The sequence below is a fragment of the Aquarana catesbeiana genome, linkage group LG01 (assembly GCF_042186555.1).
Source record: "Aquarana catesbeiana isolate 2022-GZ linkage group LG01, ASM4218655v1, whole genome shotgun sequence".
NCBI classification, from domain to species: Eukaryota; Metazoa; Chordata; class Amphibia; order Anura; family Ranidae; genus Aquarana; species Aquarana catesbeiana.
The window spans coordinates 283,776,179-283,802,070 of NC_133324.1; the positions used below are offsets into that span (position 1 = coordinate 283,776,179).

General features: G+C 43.5%; 1 protein-coding gene across 2 annotated transcripts in view; it reads left to right on the forward strand.

The window, feature by feature from the left end:
- Window positions 1-25,892, forward strand: part of LG01H22orf15 (linkage group 01 C22orf15 homolog) — a 623,789-nt gene that overhangs the window by 530,951 nt on the left and 66,946 nt on the right. The gene's annotated exons all lie outside the window — the stretch shown is intronic.

The following is a 25,892-nucleotide window of genomic DNA, read 5'->3' on the forward strand; positions in this document are numbered from 1 at the left end:
CAGTATGAGGGGTGGGTGAGGTAGTATGGGGGGTGGATGTGGGTAGTAGGGGGATGGGTGAGGCAGTATGGGGTGTGGTTGAAGTAGTATGGGGGGTGAGGTAGTATGAGGGGTAGGTGAGGCAGTATGAGGGGTAGGTGAGGTGGTGGGGGGTGAGGTGGGAAGACATTTTTACAGGTACCAGTAGCAGGATATTCAGCTCACCTGTGTCCCTCAGTGCTGCTGGTCACCCTCGAACATCTGTGCTGAGCCCACCCTGTGTCCTAGTTTCCTGCCTGCAGTGATGGCACTCCCTGGCCGGGTAGATCTGATGGAAGAAGTTCCACCCTTTCCCTCCTTCTCTGAATGTTGGAGCCCGGCGGCAGGGCAAGCACATAATTGGTTGCTAGGAATGCCAATGTCCTACCAACCAATCACATGCTTGCCCTACCCCCAGGCCCTGGCTTTCAGAGAAGGAAGAAGGCAAGAACAGAGGAGGGGGGGGTCTGGGGACCACACCGCCTCTGCCACTCAGCCTATATTCTCTGACAGATCTGACTGCTGAGGCTGAGCAGCGTGGCTCCATTCCACAGCAGGGACTAACTAGGAACTTTGGTAGGGTGCTCTGGGGGGGTTGGACCCCCTAAGTCCCATTACTACATCCCTGAGGCAGAGAGTAGGGAAACCAACGGCGGTTATAGTGCAACCTAGGTGGCTGCCTAGTGGTAGCGCCGGACCTGCTTGCCGCCCTGTTAGTCCCAAAGTTTAATAGGTGACCTCATGGGCTAATGGAGAGGTGATGGTGAATACGATAGGGACAGCCCTCATTTTAGGAAAACCAGGGCTCTGAAAATTAACTTGGAGGTGTTTGTTTCATAATCTCTTGGCTTGGTTTAGTAACTCTGTGACATTTATAGGTATACTCTATAATTGCATACATTACTTGTGTATTGAGAGGAATCTGTCCCCAAGCAAATGTATGATCATGCATGACTGGTGTGGCCCTAACTCCTCCTCCTAATTCTCACCAACATCTCCACATGCGCACTTACAACCCCCCTTTCTTCCTTCCCATCTTTCTATACTATCCCCCATTCTTGCCCACACAATATTGCTCATCCCTATTTTATCAATTCTCCAGTTCCTAAATCACAGTTACATACTTTCCAAGTTGTGAAATTCGAAAAAAAGCAGAGAAACAGATCTATGACTTCCCTTAGTAAAAGTACCTCCCACAGTACACAAAATCCATAGTTAGGCAGGTTGCAGGGCAGTGCACATAGGTCAGCAGGTTGCAGGGCAGTGTAAGAAGGTAAGCAAGTTGTACATCAGCAGTGTTGACATGTGTGCCAGTGCCACTGTGTCCCTTGCTCTCTATTTATAAAGTAACACCACAGCCAGGTCAGGGCTTAGGAACAGTCTATGAGGAGAAGACAGCACATACCTGGTCCTTCTGGCCAGCCGAGTTCCGCTCATCATCTGCCTGCTCTGAATACAGCCTTCTACCGCTCCCAACAGCTCATATCCCGTGGCATCCCCAACATACAGGCAGCATGGCATAGGGAAGGATCAGAGCAGTAGTGTAGCTCACGGCCCCGCCTGCTCCTTTCTCGCTGGAGAATAGACATATACACAGCACAGTGGCCCGCTACCTGTCCCACGACGACAGCTTGTTGTGTGTGTGTGTCATTCTGCTGCACTATGCCAATGGGTGGAACATCTCGGCTGGTCATGCTCCCCACTGACCAATCCACAGTACTTCCTTGAAGGGGGGGAGGGGATGACAGAGGGGGCCGGGACAAAAGCCAATTTTCGGGACTCCTGCCGGGACAATAAAAAAACGGGACATGGGTTGGATTTTTGGGACTGTCCCGGCAAATTAGGGACTGTTGGCAAGTATGCTGGATGCTGCACTTGTGCCTCCAGGGCGCACAAAGACTCCAATATTGTCCACACATGGCCTAAACAGCCAGTTGTACATGTGGCCTATCAGAGATATGTAATGTGTGTGGTGTAATAGGTGTCTAATGTACACATGCGTATCACATTAAAGATAATGATGCACATGTGTACATTATGTGAGGGCAGTTGTATTCTGTTATTGTTGGGGGGGTTGGTTGGATTTTTTTTACTTCTCAATAATCTGTTTAACTTTTATTTTTACTTTTTACTTATGATAGTTACTTTTGGCCCTTTAAGCTGGGTATACACTAGTAGAAATTCGAATGTAAATTCTTAGAGAAACTTGTACAAATATTCTCAGTACATTCAAATAGTCAAGATTTTATTTACTTTTAACATTCAATTTTGGAATAAATGGACTTTACCAAACGAAAACCACATACATTGTTAGATTTTTGTAGATTTGAGAAAAGTTTTCCATCGAACTCCTTCGAATTCTCATCACTGCAGTTGAAAACGAACGTTGATTTGACCCTATTAATGATTAGAAAAATCTGACCCCACTAATGATTAGAAAAATCTGACCCCACTAATGATTAGAAAGACAGACAAATGTTCTTACAATGAAAAATGTTAAAGGAAACTAGTGTATACCCAGCTTTAAGGGCTCATTTAAACTACAATCTCTGCATTCACTGTAAATTTTGTGCATGTGAATTTGCAGCGCGTTTTCAAGAGACAGTTGGTTTGAAATTATCCACAGTGTAATGGCAGCCTGGCATTTCAAGGCTCCAGTTATTACACTGTGGACAATTTCAAACCAACTTTCTCTCGATCAGTGTGCAGTGCTGTGGCTTGTGGTTTGATCAACACAATGTGTTTAACCACTTCCCATCCCAGCCATTGTAATATGACGCCCGCAGAGTGGCTCTGCCATTCTGGGCGGGCGTCATATAACGTCCTCGGCTTCCCTGTGTTGTAGGAGAGGAGACCAATCGTGTGTTCCTAGTATATAGGAACACTGATCAGTCTCCTTCCCTAGTCAGTCCCATTCCCCCACAGTTAGAATCACTCCCTAGGTAACACATGTAACCCCTTGATCGCCCCCTAGTGTTGACCATTTCCCTGCCAGTGACATTTACACAGTAAGCATCAGTGCATATTTATAGCACTGATCGCTGTATAAATGTCAATAGTCCCAAAATAGTGTCAAAAGTGTCCAATGTGTCCGCCACAATGTCGCACTAGTGATAAAAATCGCAGATCGCCGCCATTACTAGAAAAAAAAACAGTAAAAATTCTATAAATCAATAACCTATTTTGAAGGCGCTATAACTTTTGCGCAATCCAATCAATATACGCTTATTGCGATTTTTTTTCCAAAAATGTGTAGAAGAATACATATCGGCCTAAACTGAGGAAAAAAATTGTTGGTGTTTTTTTTTTAAATTGGGATATTTATTATAGCAAAAAGTAAAAAATATTGTGTTTTTTTCAAAATTGTGATTTTTTTTTTTATAGCGCAAAAAAAAAAACAGCAGAGGTGATCAAATACCACCAAAAGAAAGCTCTATTTGTGGGTGAAAAAATGATTAAAATTTTATTTGGGTACAACGTCGCACGACCGCACAATTGTCATTCAAAGTGTTATAGCACTGAAAGCTGAAAATTGGCCTGGGCAGGAAGGGGGTTAAAATGCCCTGTATTGAAGTGGTTAACTGGGTCTTTTTCCCCTCCTAAGGCACACTATTATTGCAGGGATGACAGGGATGACACATGTGTCGCACCACAGATGGGGCTTTTGCTCCTTATTTTCTGAGGAGGAGCACAGTCAATGAAAGTGTTCTATAAAGCTACATAATTAACTCCTGAAGAAGCCTAGAGGGCGAAACATGTAGAGTGTAACTTTACCAAAATGTCAAAGAAGAAGTTTATTTGAATCATGTTTGGAACCTATACCGTGCTCAAATGTTTGATTTTATTCTTTTGTAACTATTTGTGTCAATAAATGGTAGGTTTTTAAACTTTTATATGTGTTTTTGGCATGCTGAAAAGCCCTTTTGTTTTCTTTCTATTGATGTTTTTAAGATTGGGATGTGGTACCGTAGAGCCAATTTATCTGCGGTCTCCATTGACTTAACTTTAATATACATTCATTTTTTTTTTCATTTTTCTTGCATATGTATTTGTCCTGCTTTTTTTCTGCATTCAAAAATGCACCTGACTGGACTGGACTGAGCCCCAAATGTCTACTATTGTAAACAAAACAGACTTCAAATCCCCACAGCCCTCCACTGAGTGTTCTTTTTTTTGTTTTAGGTGTAATTTGTTGTTTTTTTAGGTCTTAAAAATGTGTAAAATTCCACCAAAATGGACAGAGACATTGTACTATAAGTTTTTGCTGGTTTAATTTTTTTTTTTTTTAACACAGTAACATGCAACAACAAAATAAAAAGAAAAGCATGTGAACTGCCTCTTTGATTGTTACAAGTTGCTATTTTGACCTGGCTTTCTTTTTTTTTTTTGCCTAAAAGTTTCACATAACAACATACACTATATTGCCAAAAGTATTGGGACGCCTGCCTTTACAGGCACATGAACTTTAATGGCATCCCAGTCTTCATCTGTAGGGTTCAATATTGAGTTGGCCCACCTTTTGCAGCTATAACAGCTTCAACTCTTTTAGGAAGGCTGTCCACAACGTTTAGGAGTGTGTCTATGAGAATGCTTGACCAATCTTCCAAAAGCGCATATGTGAGGTCAGGCACTGATGTTGGATGAGAAGGCCTGGCTTGCAGTCTGCCCTCTTATTCATTCCAAAGGTGTTTTATCGGGTTGAGGTTGGTCAAGTTCCTCCACCTCAAACTTGCTCTCCCATGTTTTTATGGACCTTGCTTTGTGCACTGGTTCTAATCATTTCATGGAGGGAAGATTATGGTGTGGGGTTGTTTTTCAGGGCTTGGGCTTGGCCCCTTAGTTCCAACCTTCCCCCTTATTTCTGCATACAGACTGGGATGGAGGCACAAACTTTCCCTTGCATTTCATTTAAAGTCCCAATTTTTCCCTCCTTCTATCATATTCAAACAGGGATGGAGGTGTGTTTTGTGGTTTAGGAGCCATAATTTCCCCTTGACTGACCCTACTGGCCAGGCTATTATATGCCCCTTAGAACACATAGTCTGATAGACATGGTGTTACCGTTTACTGTCTCTATTCATACAGGCTTTGTTGATTCCGTGTGTTCTGCGGCCGATGGGTGGCCATTTTCTGTTTTGCCTGGGAGCTGTGATGCACGCTAGGTGCCCTCCCTCTCCCCTCCTCTCCATTACGATAGATGTGGGGGATTGGGCAGACATTTCACCCCTGTGCATCGGCGCCACGCCCCTTGCTCTGTGTGTGTGATGTCCGTCAGGGCGTCCCTTTACGCACGCATTAGTATTTCAGCTTGGCTGAGACATGGGGATTCAGTCCGGCGGCCACTGGGCCGTCTCTCTCCGTTGTGTGCTGCCAGCGTGACCAGGGCCGTCTTTAACATTGACTGGACCCTGGGCAAAAATTTTCTTGGGCCCCCATGCAATTTCACTCTCTACCTGCTCTGAGACATACAATAAATAGCAGCTAGACTTAAAATCAGTTACTGTATCAGATCAGGCAGCAACTGCAATTGGTTGCCAGCGGTTACAGTATATCATTACTGCTTAATGACTGGTTGCTAGAGGTTACAGCACACATTACGGCTCACTGATTAGTTGCTATGATTTCTGCTTGTTAATTGGTTGCTAGAGATTACTGTACAGTAATACTGCTCACTGATTGGTTGCTAGAGGTTACAGCACATCATCTCCTCACTGCAGGGGAGCATGATATACATATGAATGCCGCCTTTATTTACATATCAATGCCGCCGGTCGCAGCTATTTACTTAGTAATGCCGCCACTATTTACATATGAATGACAGTTATTTACATATAAACACAGGGTCTGCAGGTGAGTCATCTGTACACAACAATAGGGCAGAGCTGGGCAGCATTAGTATCAGCACTTCACACTGAGATATCGGGACACAGCACAGGACTAAAACTTCAAGGGACAAGGGATTTTAAACTGGGATAGTTGGCAAGTATGGGGCAGCTGCTTTGGGCCCCACAACAATGACAGGGCCCAGGGCAGCTGCCCCTTTTGCCCTGCCTTTAAAGATGGCCCTGAGCGTGACGGTGGATGGGACCTTGGCCATACTGGGCTCACCTGCCAGTCCCCATTCAGTGATATCCTCTTTCCTGCACATCTCTTGTATGCACATTGTTTTCACTTCAATCTTCTGAAGCAAGTATCTGCACAATCTTTTCACTCTAGCCTTCATTCCCACTTCCTGTTTTCAGGATCTCTATTATTTAATCGTATTCTTTATCACACTATATCTATGCACATTCCTTCACCTTGGTTTATATGCTTCACATCATTTCTATTCTGTGGTTTATGGGTTCTATTATTATAATCTTACCTACTTATATCTTTATGGGTATACACCATTTAATTTATTTTATTTATCTTATATAACATAGAAATCCCATTAATAATCACATGAAGAGTGTTTACACAATATATCCCATGGGGGATTGCTCCTATGTTCCTGGTTTTCACTTTGGCCCCCTCCTCAGCTCCCGTGTCAGACATATTTCTTTGGCCGACCCCCAGCATGTGGCATCGCATGGTCTCCATATCAGGTCTTGTGTGAGTATTTCCAGCTATGGCTGGCCATTTTTCATCAATTACTTTTATTTCCCCGGTTGGTAGTTACATTAGATCACTTTGGTGATTTTTATCTCCCTTAGAACATGGATGCACTTGCTACTGATGAGTGGATTGGAGTCCACGAAACGCGTCAAACCTATCCTGATGCATCTACTTGTTATCCACCATTTTTTTTATGGTACTAATCAATTTTTATCATACCTGATAAAATTACAATATTTTTCTTCCTGGGGGATTATGACGTACAATTTCTACTTGTTATGTGTCATGCTGGTTATAAATTCATACTATGTATACTCTTTATGCTTATATGAATGTTATATTGTTCTATCTATGCCACATTTGGTCTATAAATAAACAGTGAATAATAAAAGTATATACAGAATGTATATGTTTGCGGATCTGTACGGCTCCACTGCACACACCTCATTTAAAGTCCCAACCTTCCCCCTTATTTATGCATACAGACAGGGATGGAGGCGCAAACTTTCCCTTGCGTTTCATTTAAAGTCCCAATTTTTCCCCCCTTCTTTCATAGTTCCAGTAAAGGAAACTCTTAAGGCGTCAGCATACCAAGACATTTTGGATAATTTCATGCTCCCAACTTTGCGGAAACAGTTTAGGGATGCCCTCTTCCTGTTCCAACATGACAGCTCACCAGTGCACAAAGTAAGGTCCATAAAGATATGGATGAGCGAGTTTGGGGTAGAGGAACTTGACTGGCCTGCACAAAGTCCTGACCTCAACCTGATAGAACACCTTTGGGATGAATTAGAGCGGAGACTGTAAGTCAGGCCTTCTTGTCCAACATCAGTGGCTGACCTTACAAATGCACTTCTAGAAGAATGGTCAAACATTCCCATAGACACACTCCTAAACCTTGTGGACAGCCTTCCCAGAAGATTTGAAGCTGTTATAGCTGCAAAGGGTGGACCAACATAATATTGAACCCTACAGACTGACTGGGATGCCATTAAAGTTCATGTGCGTGTAAAGGCAGGCGTCACAATACTTTTGGTACTATAGTGTAAATACATATATAAGGGGAAAAAAAATTATGGATTTGCAAAACTGTTTTTTCACTTGTTTTTGTGTGTTATTTGAGATTTTTTAACAGTCCAAATGAAATTTGAAAAGACCTTACAGCATTTTATTTATTTTTTGCTTTTGTTTTGGTGTTTTTTACTGTTAAGTGATAACAAATATCAAATGACAGTAAAATACACCAAGGAGCTGTATTTTTCTTCTAAGTAAAATGCCTACTTAAACTCATTTTTATCGTTTTGGCTAGAAGGTTTAGATTACCGTCAAGATTTTTTATGCTGCCTGTGGTCTTTTTTGGGACTCTTCCTAACAACTCATATTCTGGTAACAGAATCTGTGACAGAAATCTTAGACTATAACCCTTCTAATGTTTACTATTAAACATTCTTTTATTGTTAGCCTCACTAAGAGCTTGTCCTCGCTGCTTATACTGATAATTCAACAGGACGTGAAAGGGAATTTCCATGATCTTTTGCTCTATGATGCACAGTATATCACAGAGCATGTGGCGTGGTTGCCCTCTGGTGGGAGATATAGAAATTACATATCTTCACAATATTTTAGGCCTTTAGCATGGAATATGTCTGTTTCGGGAAATATACTGCTTTAACAGCTTATGCCGCATACACACGACCGGTTTTGCCGTCGGAATAAACTCCGAAGGTTTCTCCGACAGAACTCCAACGGAATTCCATTCAAGCGGTCTTGACCAAAGTCCGATCGTCCAGAACGCGGTGACGTACAACACGTATGACGGGACTAGAAAAAGGAAGTTCAATAGCCAGTAGCCAATAGCTTCTGTCTCGTACTTGCTTCAGAGCATGCATCGTTTTTGGTCCATCGGAACAGCATACAGATGATCGGTTTTCCTGATAGGAATTGGTTCCGTCGGAAATATTTAGAATATGTTCTATGTCTAGGTCCGTCAGAATTTTCGATACACACGAACGGAATAGACGATGAAAAGCTTCCGTCTGACTTTTTCTGTCGGACATTTCGCTCGTGTGTACGTGGCTTTAGGCTCATTAACCAGCTATTCTTCACATAGAATTAGAATTGGTCAATCATTTTTCGACCAATCAAAATTCAAATCATTCTGAAAATTTTGAATTCTTTAGAAGATTAATAAACTAAATGAAATTGAATGTTAGTTAGTTAAAGCGGAGTTCCGCTTAAAAAAATTAAAAAAAAATTAAAGTCAGCAGCTACCAATACTGCAGCTGCTAACTTTTACTAGTGGGACACTTACCTGTCCCAGGGTCCAGTGATGCAGAGGAACGGAGCCCCGCTCATCTCCCCCTCCTCTCTGCAGTGCCGGCATTGTCACTTTGGGCGCCCGGCTTAGGCTTCACAGCCGGGCATGTGCGAGCCGTGCGGCACGCTGTGACTGGCCGGGCAATCATCTTGGACCTGTGACGTGTCCCAGATGATTGCCGAGAGGGAGGGGGGAGAGGTGAACTTGCTTCCGGCAAGGGTTTCCCCCCCAAAAAAATGACACGCCAAAAGTGGCATGTCAGGGGCTCACCTTCCCTTAAAGCGGAAGTTCCATTTTTGGGAACTCAGGTCCTAGTCCTAGAGCAGGGGTCTCAAACTGGCGGCCCTCAAGCTCTTTTGCGAAACTACAAGTCCCCTCATGCCTCTGCCTGTGGGAATCATGCTTGTAACTGTCAGCCTTGCAATGCCTCATGTAACTAGTAGTTTCGCAACAGCTGGAGGGCTGCCAGTTTGAGTCCCCTGTCCTAGAGACTTGATAAATGAGAGATCTGAGGTGAAGTCCTTTTTGTGCTAATGTGGCGAGATCTTCCAGTGTCATCCCCACAGCTGTAGTCAATATGTCCAACCACCTAGTAGCCGATCTCCCTCTTCGCCTGGTATCTTTCCAAAATGATCTCCTTCTCCAGTGATCTCTTTCTTCAAGCAGTGTGACCAAAATAGGACATAGCTGGTTTGACCTCTTCCAAAATCAATCTGTTAGTTCTACAAGCTGTCCATGGCATGCATAAAATCCTTCTCCAGCACCTTGACCTTGCTTCTGTCCTGTTTCTGTCATATCCAGCTTTCACAGCCGTGATCTTCTTTCTTCTTTTTTTTTTTTTTTTACCCATAATTTTTATTGTTTTCTGGATAATTTGTACAAATAAGTTATCATACAGATTGTGTTAAATAACTCTTATATTGGAAGAATGGTAAATACAGTATGTGCGGTTCATCTGATAATAATAATTTTACTCTTAACATAATAGAAATTGATAAGGTAGCAGCTACGAAGTTTCTAGACGTCTTACAACTCCCAAAACTTTCATCCACACAACTAGAAATACTAAATGCCCCAATTACCCCAGATGAAATGATAAACATCATAAAACATATGATGAATAATAAAGCCCCTGGCCCAAACGGATACACAGCAGAATTCTTTAAAGCTTCCCAAGAATTCATTCTAAACTCCCTGTTGAGAGCATACAAAGCAATATGGGAGGAAGGACCCTATCTCCCAACTGGTTTTCAAGCTTATATCAAGCTAATTGCAAAAAAGGGAAGGACCCTACAAACCCAAAGTTCTATGGGCCCATGCCCTAATAAACCAAGATGCAAAATTCTTATCTAAAGTGATCTTCGTTTTGAGTGTAATTTCTTTACCTTTGAATAATTTTTAAGAGAAATTCATAGGGGTTGGAAATCTGAAACCCACAGGATCTGTCTCACACCCACAGTAGCGCCGGTCATGAACCTCATCCATGCCTACACACGAGCGAACTTTTCGACCGGACTGGTCCGACGGACTTTCGGCGGACTTCCGACGGACTTTCCGAACAAACGGACTTGCCTACACACGATCACACCAAAGTCCGACGGGTTCGTACGTGATGACGTACACAATATCTTTTTTTTTGTAGTGAAGTAAAAAATAGTCAGGATCACAAGTTTTTATCCCAACTCCCTTCATGATGCACTAATCTCCCATGATCTCTCCCATTCACCAATGACCTGAACCAGCCCTCTTCCTTAGATAGTATGCCATTTTTTTAAGTAGTATACAGTGCCTTGAAAAAGTATTCATACCCCTTGACATTTTCCACATTTTGTCATGTTACAACCAAAAACGTAAATGTATTTTAATGGGATTTTACGTTAAAGACCAACACAAAGTGGCACATAAGTGTGAAGTGGAAGGAAAATGACAAATGGTTTTCAACATTTTATACAAATATATATGTGAAAAGTGTGGTGTGCATTTGTATTCAGCCCCCCTGAGTCAATACATTGTAGAACCACCTTTCCCTGCAATTACAGCTACAAGTCTTTTTGGGTATGTCTCTACCTGCTTTGCACATCTAGAGAGTGAAATTTTTGCCCACTCCTCCTTGCAAAATAGCTCAAGCTCTGTCAGATTGGATGGAGAGTGTTTGTGAACAGCAATTTTTAATTCTTGCCACAGATTCTCAAATGGATTCAGGTCTGGACTTTGACTGGGCCATTCTAATACATGAATCTAAACCATTCCATCGTAGCTCTGGCTGTATGTTTAGGGTCGTTGTCCTGCTGGAAGTTGAACCTCTGTCCCAGTCTCAAGTCTTTTGCAGACTCTAATGACGCGTACACACGGTCTGACTTTTCGACCGGACTTGTTTGACGGACGCCGACGGACCTAACTCGGCGGACAATCCGATCGTGTGTGGGCTTCACCGGACCTTCAGCGGACTTTTCCAGTCACAAATCTGACAGACTTTAGATTTGGAACATGCTTCAAATCTTTACGTCGTAACTCCGCTGGACCCAGAAATCCGCTCGCCTGTATGCTAGTCCGACGGACAAAAACCCATGCTAGGGCAGCTATTGGCTGCTGGCTATCAAATTCCTTATTTTAGTCCGGTGTACGTCATCACGTACGAATCCGTCGGACTTTGGTGTGATCGTGTGTAGGCAAGTCCGGTCATTAGAAAGTCTGTTGAAAGTCCCCCAAAAGTCAGTTGAAAGTCTGTCGAAAGGCTGTCGGATGGGCTGTCACACTTTTATAGCTGAAAAGTCTGACCGTGTGTACGCGGCATAACAGGTTTTCTTCTAAGATTGCCCTGTATTTGGCTCCATCCATCTTCCCATCAACTCTGACCAGCTTCCTTGTCCCTACTGAAGAAGAGCATCCCCACAACATGATGCTACCACCACCATGTTTCACAGTGGTGATGGTGTATTCAGGGTTATGTGCAGTGTTAGTTTTCTGCCACACATAGCGTTTTGCTTTAAGGCCAAAAAGTTAAATTTTGGTCTCATCTGACCAGAGCACCTTCTTCCACGTGTTTGCTTTGTCCCCCACATGGCTTCTTGCAAACTGCGAACGGGATTTCTTATGGCTTTCTTTTAACAGTGGCTTTCTTCTTGCCACTCTTCCATAAAGGCCAGATTTGTGGAGCGCACGAATAATAGTTGTCCTGTGGACAGATTTTCCCACCTGAGCTGTGGATCTCTGCAGTTCCTCCAGAGTTACCATGGGCCTCATGGCTGCTTCTCTGATTAATGCTCTTCTTGCCTGGCCTGACATTGTAGGTGGATGGCCATGTTTTGGTAGGTTTACAGTTGTGCCATACTCTTTCCATTTTCGGAAGATGGATTGAACACTGCTACATGAGATGTTCAAAGCTTGGGATATTTTTTTATAACCTAACCCTGTTTTACACTTCTAAACAAATGTATCCCCAACTTGTCTGGTGTTGTCTTTGGCCTTCATGATGCTGTTTGTTCACTAAGGTTCTCCAACAAACCTCCGAGGGCTTCACAGAACAGCTGTATTTATACTAAGATTAAATTACACGCAGGTGGACTCTATTTACTAATTAGGTGACTTCTGAAGGCAATTGGTCCCACTAGATTTTAGTTAGTGGTATCAAAATAATTTATAATTTTCCTTCAACTTCACAATTATGTGCCATTTTGTGTGCCATTTTGTGTTGGTCTATCACATAAAATCCCAATAAAATACATTTATGTTTTTGGCTGTAACATGACAAAATGTGGAAAGTTTCAAGGGGGTATGAATACTTTTTCAAGGCACTGTATGTGTATTCTGTTTTGGTTACTATTTTATGTAGCTTTTCTGTAATAAAGAGCCTGCCTGCTTGCAGTTTTTTTTTTTTAACTAAGGCTTCAGTTTCACATAAAAGTGTATTTCAAGGCCAAACTTCCTTTTCCTGGTGCCTCCATGGCAGCATACATGTGATAGAGCTCCGCCTGGACTCCTCTTTCAGGACTAGTGAATAGCATAAATTAAAGGCATAGCCCCTCCTCCAACATTCTCCATTTTGTCCCTCATACCTCTTGACTGGTGAAGAGTAGCAGTACATCCATACCTCTGCAGTCGGCAGCGCCCGCCCGGTTCAGCCTCTCCCGTGCGCAGCCCCTGTTTTTGGGCCGCTATTAGCGCTAATAAGACTGGGAACCCCTTCTGTGGATCTTTTGGGGTCTTGCAGTTTCCTCATAGGAACGCAGTCTGCTGATTTTTCCAGAATAAAAACTAATGCCGGTGAAGATGGCAGGAGGATCAGCTTCTCTTCTTTTCTTGGTCAGGTCAGGTTTTTTTTTCTTTTATGTCTGCAATGTATAGGCCCCCGGTGGTAAGAGTTTAGAGGTTAGAAAAGAGTAAAAAAAATAATAAATTTTTGTTCCCTTTAAGACGTTTCTTCCCGGTCCACGCACGCGCGGATCGGTGTTTCATTCCTTTTGCCGATATATGTCTCGGGATAGTTTTTGGCCTTAATCTTGTCTTTCCCCTCAGGGATTCATTGCCTTAAGGTGGCCTCGGTTCCGGATTTCCCTCTCTCCGATTCACCGTACTGGCAGGGGAGAGAGAAAAGATAGGTAAGCTGAGCTGTGGAGAGGGGGCGGTAACTTCCTCCCTTGTGAGGTGACGTATTTGGAGGCTCAGTGCACCTGTGCGGCCAGCAGTGAGTGCATTTGGAGGCTGTAACTTTAATGCCTCCTCTGATCGTTAGTGCGCACGCGCATTGGGCAGTGAGGCTTTGGCAGTCCTTTTTGTGTAGGGAAAATTGCTCAGATTCTGTTTCTTTTGCCAGTAATAGGGTAGGTCCTTCTAATTAAACTTCGCCTCCTCTTTTAGCTTTAAATCCTGGCTCCAAATTGGGCTCAGGGCTGCATAACGAGTGTGTGCCCTGCAGTCCAAATTACTTCAGTAATACAGGTATGTGATACACTTTTTTTTTTTTTTTATCAAAAGTTTTTATTGCGCACAAAGTCAAAATTTATACATTACATCTGATAATGACGTGACATACAAATCAGAATAGAGGCGTACATTGAACAATTTAGCCTTCATTAGTAAAAAATATATTTCAGTGTTCATACATGTAGATTCCTGAGTTCGCCGTCTTTATCGCTCATTCAGTATATGTGCTTTTTTTTTTAAACCAGAACAAAAAAATAAAAAACAACCAGCATATTACAACCAGCAACTTCTCCCATCCCTCCCTCACCCACCCATAAGTCTTTCTTTGGTAGAATGGCCCACAGAGTAAAGCGAACCAAGAAAAAAGGGAACAACCACCCCCTCATCAGCCCAAACAGAAAAATTTAGCTCACTATCATCCACCATTTGCCTATTCACTTTCCTGAAATAGAAAAAAAACAAAACAAAAAAAAAAAAAAAACAGCCTCTCTGCAAAATATTTATCCCTCGCCTTCCAGGGTATCAGCAGAGTCAACCCATCTAAACCATACTTTTTGAAATTTTTTTAAGGCCCCCCTAGCTTCATAAGTCATTTTATACATCAAGACATCAGAGTTAATTACTTTTTTCCACATCCCCAGTGTCAGCGGTTCATCATGTATCCATCTTCTGGCAATAAGCTTTCGTACTCCAAAAAATAAAATTCTCAGAAATAATTTTGTGTGTGTACTCATTTGTTCTTGTCCAAACACTCCTAGGAGACACCTTAAGGGAGAGCAAATATTTGGCAAATCAAACTGTTCCGAAATGAATTCTGTCACCTGCGACCATAATGGTCTTACCTTTACACATTCCCGAGTCATGTGTAAGAAAGTACCCTCCGCCCTCCCACACTTATGACAAATAGCCGATTCCCGTCTATGCATTCGATATAATCTAGTAGGTGTATAGTACTGTTGATGTAGGTACCGGAATTGAATCATTTTATCCGTGGAGGAGACTACGGATATTAGATATGTATCCAACACCTCCTGCCACATTTCTTCCGACAGCTCAGGGACAATCGCGACCCAACGTTCCATAGATCTGGAGGTTGTAGTCCCCACCCCTGGGCCCACCGCCTCATAATATCTAGAAATTCTTTTTTCGGGTCCGGATCCATCAGAATCCTCTCTAAGTCAGTATTCTGAACTATAATTTCATCAGCGCCAAACTGCGCAAGCGCAGCATGGTGTAATTGGACATACCGAAAGTACCAGTTCCTCGGTATTCCAAAATTCTCTCTCAGCTGTGCAAATGTACAGAAGCGATTGTCCTGATATATATGATGTAAGTATTTTATGCCATGTCTAGCCCAAGAGTTATGTCCGTCAGTTAGTTTCAAAAACTCTGCAAGTGTCTTATTATACCATAGAGGATTGTTCGGTGACAACCACAATGGATCATCCTTCCTTCGTCTGGAGCATATATAGAACACTTTCCCTGGTAGTGTCATTACGGATCCCACCTCTCTCCCTGGTATCCCCCTCCTATACAGCATATTTTGAAGTGTTTCCTGCGAGGGGGCAACAGCAGCCTCCAACAGGGCAGTAGCATTGGGTGTTAAAGGGAAGAATCGCCAGTGCAGAAAAGATAATTGCGACGCCAGAAAGTAAGACCGCAAATCTGGTAACGCCATTCCACCCATTGTAACTGGCAGTTTTAAAATCGCCAAGGAGACTCTGGGTGCTTTAGAGCCCCAAAGGAAACCCACAATAATGGAATCTATATTTTTAAAAACCTTCAGAGTCACAAAAACCGGAGAGTTCGAGAGAATGTAGAGAAATTTCGGCAAGAAGATCATTTTAAATAAATGTATCCGTCCCAATAGGGTAATCGGTAAATTCTGCCATTTCCGCACCTTCTCCCGAAAATTTTGTATGACCGGCGTCAAGTTTTTCTCCAAGAACGTAGAGATAGGAAGCTGGATCTCGACCCCTAAATACTTAAAAGATGTGGAGGGTGGAATGGGACATTCCCTCGGGATCACCACCCCCTCATCAATAGGGAAAATGGAGGATTTTTTTCCAATTAATCCGGAATCCAGAATAATCGCCAAATTCTTGAATCAATCGGAAAGCTTCTAATAATGAGGGCCCTGGATCCTGCAAGTATAGCAACATGTCGTCGGCATAAAGCGAAACTCGCTCCTCAAAATCGCCCAGTTTCAGTCCCACCAATTGCGATGTGGCTCTTAGTTTGACCGCTAAAGGCTCAATTGCCAAGGCAAACAGGAGGGGCGAAAGCGGACACCCCTGCCTGGTACCTCTAAAAATAGGAAAGGAGTCCGAAACTATACCATTTACCCTTAATCTTACCAGCGGGTCCGTATAGAGTAACCTCACCCAAGAAATAAAACAAGGGCCAAAACCATATGACTCAAGGAGGTGGAACAGATATGTCCACTCTACGGAGTCGAAGGCCTTTTTTGTATCCAAAGAAGCCACTACTCTAGTCCCCAAATTATCATGGGCTATCTGAAGGTTTATAAATAGTCTCCTAATATTCATCTGTGCACAACGACCTTGTATAAAACCAGTTTGGTCAGCGTCCACTAAATTTAGTATAACAGATTGCAGTCTATCAGCTAATATTTTTGCAAGGATTTTTGTGTCCATATTCATCAGCGAGATTGGACGGTACGAAGCACATTCTCGAGGGTCTTTACCTCCCTTAGGTATTAATACAATCAGGGCTTCCCTCATAGAGGGAGGGAGTCTACCATCCGATCTAGCTGTATTATGTGATACACTTTGATCCCACTCCTATTGCGGTAGCTCTGTTAAATTTTTTCTTGTAAATAGGTTCTATATTTCTTTTGTCTCTTGCTTCGCCTTCCTACAGCTGATCCTCCTGCCCATATTTCACCATGAGCCATTCGTCACGAAGCCAAGATCCTCTTGCATCCAATAGGTATGGGACCACCTGTACATGATTATGAAAAAAAAAAAAAAGAGTGCGCCACTGACGAACAAACTTTGTTTGTTTCAGCCCTGTTTCTTCAAAGCAGTCCAGAAAGTCCTCAAGATGCCATGACAATGACGATAGTCCTGAGCGAAGGTCACGTTCTTCGTACCATAAGTCTTCTAGAAGATCAGGATCTCAGAGACGTCGACATTCTCCTTCGCCCCCACCGCAGGCGTCAAGGAAAAAGTGCTGGGCATGTGACGCGGTTCCACTTCCTGATAAGCTTGTCTGCAGAGACTGTCTCAGGGACTACGCAGCCAACCAGGAATTAGAAGGCCAACAGGTGGTTGACCTACTTAAACAAATCATGAAACACTCTCTTTCTGAATTGACAGCTATTATCCCCGCTCAACCGGTTCCACAAGCTGTACAAGTATTAGATTTAGACCCGACATTCTGGGTCCATCAGCTGTTAGTACTCCTTTGCCTGCATCAGGAAAAACAGCTAAACAAACTCCGGAAGATTCATCCAAGGAGTCCTCAGATGATTCTGAACCGTCTGGTTTCAGTTTCCGCCTTGTTGAGCACTTTGTTCAAGCAGTGAGGAGCGCCATTGCCTTGGAAGATCCAGAAGAACCTCCTCAAAAATCAAAAACCTATTTCCTATTCCTCAACAGAAAACAAATCTTCTTCCCATTAATGGGGGAGATCAGGGAGATCATAGAGGACGAGTGGAACAAAACTGACAAACTCAGTCCTTAAGTTCAATGCCTGTGGTTGATGCGGCTGTGGTGCGTCTGGCAAAAAATGTAACTTTGCCGATGGAGGATTCAACATCATTCAAGGATCCCCTAGATAGACGAATTGACCTAGACCTCAAAAGGAGCTATCTAGTGGCAGGGGCAACTTGTAGACCAGCCATTGCGCTGACATCTGTTTCCAATGCTATCAGGTCGTGGAGGGAAAATGTTGAGACAGCCCTGCACCAAGACGTCCCCAAGGACGACATAATCAGTGCTCTGAGGGAGCTTAAGTTGGCGGTGGATTTCGTAGGAGAAGCTGCGATTGACACGATCCGTTGTTCGGGCAACTCAATACTGCACTTGGTTATGGCAAAACGAGCCTTATGGCTAAAACCTCGGACAGCCGATCTGGCATCAAAACAAAATTGGTGCAAGATTCCCTTTGATTGAAAATCCTTGTTTGGTGAGAAACTCGACAAAGCAATCTCTCGAGTAATGGGGCGAATTTGGCTTACTCCCCCAGGACAGGAAGGTCCAGGGAACAAAAGAAAGAACAAGTCCCTCGCCGTTCCCCAGGACAAAGTCTTTAGTCTTTTTGATGCCAAAGGGGTGGAGACATCCCCAGTGGGAGCCCGACTAAAACATTTTTTCCCCATCTGGACCTCCAATTGCCAAGGCCCATGAGTCCAATCAACGATCTGGTACGGTCACTTCTGGATTTTCTCTCATCAGCCTCCCCACAGAAAACACTGGCCCTAAACCAGTTTATGGAGTCTCTGCACCGTCAAGGGGCAGTAGTACCTGTCCCCCTATCGGAGCGATCTAAAGGTTTTTATTCCACCCTTTACTTGGTACAGAAAAAAAACAGGCAACTGGAGACCTGTAATAGAAAAGGCTCAATCGATACATCCATCTCGAAAACTTCAAGATGGAGTCGCTCCAAACAATTATCCAAACCGTACAACCAGTAGATTGGTTAATATCGATAGACCTGCAGGATGCTTACTTCCACGTCCCTATTCTACAATCCTTACAAAGGTATTTAAGGTTCACAGCGGGTCTTGTCCACCTGCAATTCCAGGCTCTGCCCTTCGGGCTGTGCACCTACCCTCGGGTGTTCACAAGTGTTGATATCTGTCTTGGCCCCTCTGAGTGAGAGGGGATTAAGAATTTACCACTATCTGGACGATATCCTCTTGCTATCAAACAACCTGAGCCAGATATAGCCCACAGAGAAATTCTTCTACAGTCGTTATCGGAGTTAGGATGGTTGGTGAATCACGAAAGAGCCAATTAGTTCCAACACAACAGATGATTTATCTAGGAGCAATGTTCAATACGCACCTGGCCACAGTCTCTTTACCCCAACTGAAGATGGAGAGCATCAATCAAGTTGTCCAAGACCATACAGAGGTCCCATTTATCAGCCTCACAGTGTCTGAGCCTTATTGACACAATGTCCTCGTGCATACCTCTAGTTCCGTGGTCTCACTGGCACCTGAGACACATCCAGATGGGATTCTTAACACAATGGAGATGGCAACATCTCTCCCAGACATTTCGTTTGACAACACTAATTAGCAGGAGTCTGCACTGGTGGATGAATCAAGAGAATCTCTCCCGGTCCCATCATTTGAGTTCCCACTCATGGACTGCAATTACTTCAGATGCGAGTGGCCAGGGGTGGGGTGCCCATTTCAGAGAATTCCGGATTCAGGGAAGATGGTCCTTTCCCACCAGATTGATAGTGGCCAACGTCCTACAAATGAGGGCAGCATTTCTAGCCTTAACCTCTTTTGCATCTCAAGGGGCAGAGAGTGCTTCTGCGTTTGGACAACAAAGCTGCAATCTCATACCTTCAGAAGCAAGGGGGGACCCACAGCAAGACACTTCTGAGGGAAGTGGAACCTGTAATGGTCTGGGCCGAGAGGAACCTGGTAGACCTCAGGGCAATATATCTCCCAGGCAAAATTAACTCAGAGGCAGATGTTTTATCGAGGAGGTTTGGGGACAACAACGAGTGGTCTGTCCACCCCCACATGTTCAACCAAATCTCCCATCTATGGCAGTCCCCACAAGTGGACCTCTTTGCTAAGCAGGAGAATTCCAAACTCAGGAGATTCTTCTCTCGCCTCCCACACCCACAAGCGGAGGGAGTAGATGCGTTGTCATGTCCTTGGAACTTCAAGACAGCTTACGCCTTTCCTCCTCGCCCACTCATATGGAAGTTTCTCCTCAGACTCCTGAGGGAACCAGTCCAAGTGCTAGCAGTGCTACCTTATTGGCCGAAGAGACCTTGGTTCCCACTAGCCATGCACCTCAGTTTGGATCCTCCGATCAGAATTCCCCCCTTCCCGCAGTTGTTGACCCAGGGCAGGCTGGCTCATCCAGACCCACAGAAGCTGGATCTTTGTGTATGGAGGTTGAAAGGAGGAGGTTTGAATTGTTAGGCTGTTCCCAAGAGGTCATATCTACTCTGGTAAAAGCCAGAAAACCTAAAACCAACGCAATATATGCAAGGATTTGGGACAAATTCTTATCCTACGCCACAGGAAAAGGGTTCCACTGCTGATGTTCTGAGCTTTCTTCAAACTGGTCTCGATTTGGGGCTCAGCCAGAGTTCCCTTAAGGTACAAGTGTCCGCAATTTCTGCAGCCATTAACACCAGATGGGTAGAAGACCCTCTAGTGGTTACGTTCCTCAGGAGCGTATTGAAGATGTGTCTTCCATCCAGACGTTCCTTTCCAAAGTGGGATCTTCCTCTAATATTGGAAGTCCTATCCACTCATCAGTTCGTGCCGGTTGAAGAGGTCTCAATTTGGAACTAAACTTTAAAAACAACTTTTCTGTTGGCTATCACATCCGGCAGAAGGATTTCGGAACTCCACTCTCTGGGCGTGGGGGATGAACACATATCCTTTTTCCCAGACAGGGTAGAACTTCACCCTCTCCGAGTGTTTACGCCTAAAGTCACCATAACGGCACATCTATTGGAACCATGAGCGTTACCAGTTTTCTTGGACTCCGAATCAAACTCCTGTCATGAGTTAGACATATCTAAAGTCCTCAGGGCCTACTTGGAAGCCACAGCAAGTTTCAGGAACTCTGAAAGATTATTTATCATCCCATGGGGCAAGAATAGAGGAAAGGAAGCTTCCGCCAGAACCTTGGCATCCTGGGTTGTCAAGTTAAATCAGAAAGCTTACAGGGTGAAAAACTTGGAACCTCCGGCTCAGGTGAATGCTCATTCAACATCTTGGGCAGCGAGGACAAATGTTTCTTTAGAAACAGTATGCAGGGTCGCCACTTGGTCTTCTCGACACATGTTCCTTCAGCATTATCGCGTTGATCCCGGAGCTCTTACGACAGCAGAGTTCGGGAGAAGAGCATGTCGTGCTGCCATGTCCGTGTCTAATTAAATTTTTTTCGTTAAAGCATTAAACCCACCCATGTGAGCTAGTTATTTATCACATGTATGCTGCCATGAAGGCACCAGGAAAATGGAAAATTGTATCATACTTACCGTAATTTTCCTTTCCTGGTGCCAATCTATGGCAGCATACGCTCCCACCCTCGGTATTCTATATTACAGAGAATGTTGGGGGAGGGGCTATGCCTTTAATTTATGCTATTCACTAGTCCTGAAGGAGGAGTCGAGGCAGAGCTCTATCACATGTATGCTGCTATGGATTGGCACCAGGAAAGGAAAATTACAATAAGTACGATACAATTTTCCATTTTTTTTAACATTTGGATAGAGTGGTAAAATTAAAATGTTTTATTGTTTTGTGTCCATAATGGGATGATTCACCCTCTCTATTTGTACTGATGATCAATGTCACCAAGAAGGAAAGTGAGGGGAAATGCAAAATGTTAAGAGTTGTCTGCAGAACAAGACAAAATCATTCAACGGTGTACACATTTTCCAGGGATAAATGTCTAATGCCCTGTACACACAGTCGGATTTTCCGATGGAAAATGTGTGATAGGACCTTGTTGTCCGAAATTCTGACTGTGTGTGGGTTCCATCACACATTTTCAATCGGAATTTCCGACACACAAAGTTTGAGAGCTTACTATAAAATTTTCCGACAACAAAATACGTTGTCGGAAATTCCGATCGTGTGTACACAAATCCGACGCACAAAGTGCCACGCATGCTCAGAATAAATTAAGAGATGAAAGCTATTGGCTACTGCCCCGTTTATAGTCCCGACGTATGTGTTTTACGTCACCGCGTTCAGAACGATCGGATTTTCTGACAACTTTGTTTGACCGTGTGTATGCAAGACAAGTTTGAGCCAACATCCGTCAGAAAAAATCCATGGATTTTGTTGTCGGAATGTCTGATCAATGTCCGACCGTGTGTACAGGGCATTACAGTGACATTCCCCTCACTTTGAGAGATTTCCTTTAACTTCCTGCTGCCTCTCTGGGACAGGAAATGAAGGGAGATGTCCCCAATGGTACACAGACAGCAAAAAAAAAAAACTGTCAGGGGTTTTAACCCTTCCCTAATCTATCCAAAGCTACAAATGTGTTTTAATAATTTAAGGAGTGTAAAAAATATATAACTGTAAGCACCCCTGGTAATGTTAAGCCAACCAAACAAGTTACAATCTAATTGATCAAACTGTGCAGAGTCGGTTTTCTATTTACCAAAACCTTGTATTGTGAAGGGCCTATCTAAACAGCCTATTCAACTTGCATCAAATGAAAAAGGCCCATACACTGCATAGATGTAGATAGATCACTTTAAAGAACAACTAAAGGAAATGTTTTTATTTTACGTTGAGCTGAGAGGGATTAGAACACCTGTCAGTTTTTATTGCTTTCTTTGCCCCTGTTAGGGAGATTCACCCTCTCTATCTGTCCTGTTTACCATTATCATTGAAAGTGAAAGTGAAAGAAAATCCCAAATTTTGGGTTGTCCCCAGAAAAGTAATAGAGGGGAAATCTTCCAATGGGGACACTAGTTCTGGTGAGCTGGGGGTCCCTCAGAGATTCTCTTAATTTGCAGGGATTTCCTCTCACTTCCTGTTTGACTATGGGACAGGAAGTGAAGGGAAATCTCCACAATGGGATACAGATGGCAAAAAATAAACTGACAGGGGTTATGGCTCAAAATGAAAAAAAATATGTTTTGCCTATAGTTCTACTGTAAAGTTTGTCCACAACCCCTATCATTTTACTGTATAGCATAGTGTGCAAGTACTTGTGCTGAAAACTATAAATAAAGGCAAGTCACGTAAAAAGGCATACTACATAATATTAAAATTATTTTGTAATTATTTTTATACTGCTTACAAAACATTATATTTATTGAATAATGGAATATCAGTAATAATGATATTTGTATAGTGCAGTAGCTTATAGCAGCTAGTTATAACTACTCTAACTGTAGTCAGACCATCGAGGTACTGTATATCCTGTGAGGTTGCTACCCATTTTTTCACTTATTACTCTTTGCTTAATTAAAAATGTCTTTATGAGGCACACAAAGAGGAAGTTGATATTAATGTCTCATTGCACATAAATTTGTAGCACTGTGTACGCACTACCAGTGAATAGAACATAGTAATAATCCCCGTCATCTGCAGCCTGTACATTACTGATTGACAAGACACTTGAGCCTCCTTGGATGGATCCAGTAAAACGTTCAGAGGTTCCTGGAGTTTTTATATTATGATTCTTGGCTCCATCACTACTTGTTATACCTTTAGGAACACTCCCAGTTGCCTGATATATCCAGAGTGGGTAGTTACCACCAGCTACAGAACCAGCACTACAACCACAGAACAGAAGGACACTGCCACCAAGGGATGGAGTTACTGTGGATTCCTGCATGACAGTAAACTGAGCCACAGAATCTGCAACAAAAATGAGAGAATGATGAGAGTAAGAGAATGCTAATGTATTTATGGACAATAATCATATATAAACTATAATATAATAATTACAGGAAAAATAAGTGATGAGTGTAAGGACAGTCCAGGATGATGGACTTTCTTAAACAGAAAAGAGTGATAGAAGAATCCTTCTCATTCTCATAGTTATACTCTGTACATAAACCACACCTTAAATTCTATTGGCTGTTAACAGCCTCCACCTACTGTACAATAGATCTACTAATAACATAACATTACAGGAGCTAAATAAAAGCAGTACTGAATTTACAGTGATATTAAAGGCAAGGTTTTTTTTTTCTTTTTAATAATAAACATGTCATACATACCTGCTCTGTGCAAAGGTTTTGCACAGAGTAGCCTCGATCCTCCTCTTCTCGGGTCCTCTGCAGGTGTTCCTGGCCCCTCCCTCCTGCCAAATACCCCCACAGCAAACAACTTGCTGTGGGGCCACCTATGTAGGCTTGCTCCTGAACCACTGCTCTGTGTGTCCATTCAGATACAGAGCCGTGGCTCGGTCCCGCCCCCTCTCACTTCTCATTTGCTCACTGGCTGTGATTGACAGTAGCGGGAGCCAATAGCTCCTGCTGCTGTCTCAGCCAATGAGAAGGGAGGGTCCCCAGGGAGCCGCTGCTCTTGTACACATCGCTGGATTGCGATGGGGCTTAGGTAAGTATTGGGGGGAGGGGCTGGGAGGCTACTACACACAGAAGGTATCTAACGATCATGCATAGAATGCATTAAGGTAAAAAACCTTGAGCCTTTAGAACTACTTCAACCACTTCAGCCCCGGAAGGATTGGACCCTTAATGACTACTTTTTACAATTTGGTACTGCACTATTTAACTGGTTATTGCGCGGTCATGCAGTGCTGTACCCAAGCAAAATTGGGAACCTTTTTTTTCCACAAATAGAGCTTTCTTTTGGTGGTATTTGATCACCTCTGGGATTTTTTTTTTTTGTGATATAAATGACCGAAAATTGTGAATAAAAATGATATTTTCTTTTTTTTGTTATAAAAAAAAAATAAACTCCAGAATGTATTAAGCTTATAATGGGATATAAAGGTGTTTCTGGAAGACCAGGTGGCCGCTCTACAAATGGTTTCCGCTGAGACTCTACAGTAGGCTGCCCACGAAGTAGCCACTGCCCTGGTAGAGTGCGCCCTCAAGCCCTCAGGAATCTGTAAGGTGCTCAGGGAGTAGACCTTCTTCATAGTCTTTACCAGCCATGAGGCAATGGTACGGGCTGACGCCGCTTGGCCTCTTTAAAAACCGTGTGGGATGATTAGGAGGTTTTCCGATTTCCTAAAAGGCTTGGTTGCTGATAGATATTTCAAAATGTTGCCCTTGACATCCAGTGGACGAGGGACGCCCTGATGCGTGACAAGGGCCGGAAGATTGATCTCCTGATTAAAGTGGAAGGAAGAGGAGACTTTCGGGATAAAACGATCCGAAGGCTTCAAGACTAGCCTGTCCGGGTAGATGATCAGATACGGCTCTTTGGCTAGCAGGGCTTGCATCTCTAAGACTCTCTTTGCTGATTTTATAGCAATTAAGAAGGAGACCTTTAGCCTCAGGTCCCAAAGGGAGATGCTTTCGAGTGGGAAGAAAGGCTCTTTGGATAAGACTTCCAAGACAGTTGAGAGGTCCCAGGCTGGAAATGAAGTCTTCCTAGGGGGCCTTAGTTTTAGGCAGGCCTTTTGGAATTGAATAAAGAGGGGATTAAGGGCCCACTTGACTCCTGTCAAGGCGGAGATGGCTGATACTTGCACCTTCAGGGCGCTGGACCCAAGACCTTTATCCAGGCCTGATTGGAGGAACTCGAGAACTTGTGACACTGATGGAGAAGAAGAGTCCCAACATTGTTCATGAGTGAAGGTAACAAACTTTTCCCAGATCCTCCTGTAGGTGTTATTAGTGGTAGACTTTCTAGCCTGGAGTAAAGTATCCACTATTTTCTGAGAGCAGCCCTGGTCTAGGAATCTAGTCCTCTCAGCCTCCAGGCCCTTAGATGTAACTTCTCCGGGTTCGGGTGAAGCAGCTGGCCCTGGGACAGTAAGTCTGCCGATACCGGGAGGGGGAGTGGGTCTGCCGTGTTCAGCTGTAGGAGGGTAGTGAACCAAGGTCTCCGCGGCCAAAAGGGAATCACAGCCACCACCAGAGCTGCAGAATGAGCCTCAGAAGGAACTTGGCTATGAGGGGAGTTGGTGGAAAAATGTAACCGAGGCGAAAGTTCCAGGGGTGTTGGAGACAATCCGTTTCCTCTGCTGTAGGAAAGGGAATCCTGGACAAAAATCTCCGGCACTTTGTGTTTGCTGGTGTTGCTGCAAGGTCTATGTCCGGAGGACCCCAGGTCTGAGATATGAGGTTGAATGCTTGGGGGCTCACAGACCACTCTTTGTTGGAAATAAAAGTTCTGTTGAGTGAATCCGCCAGGAGA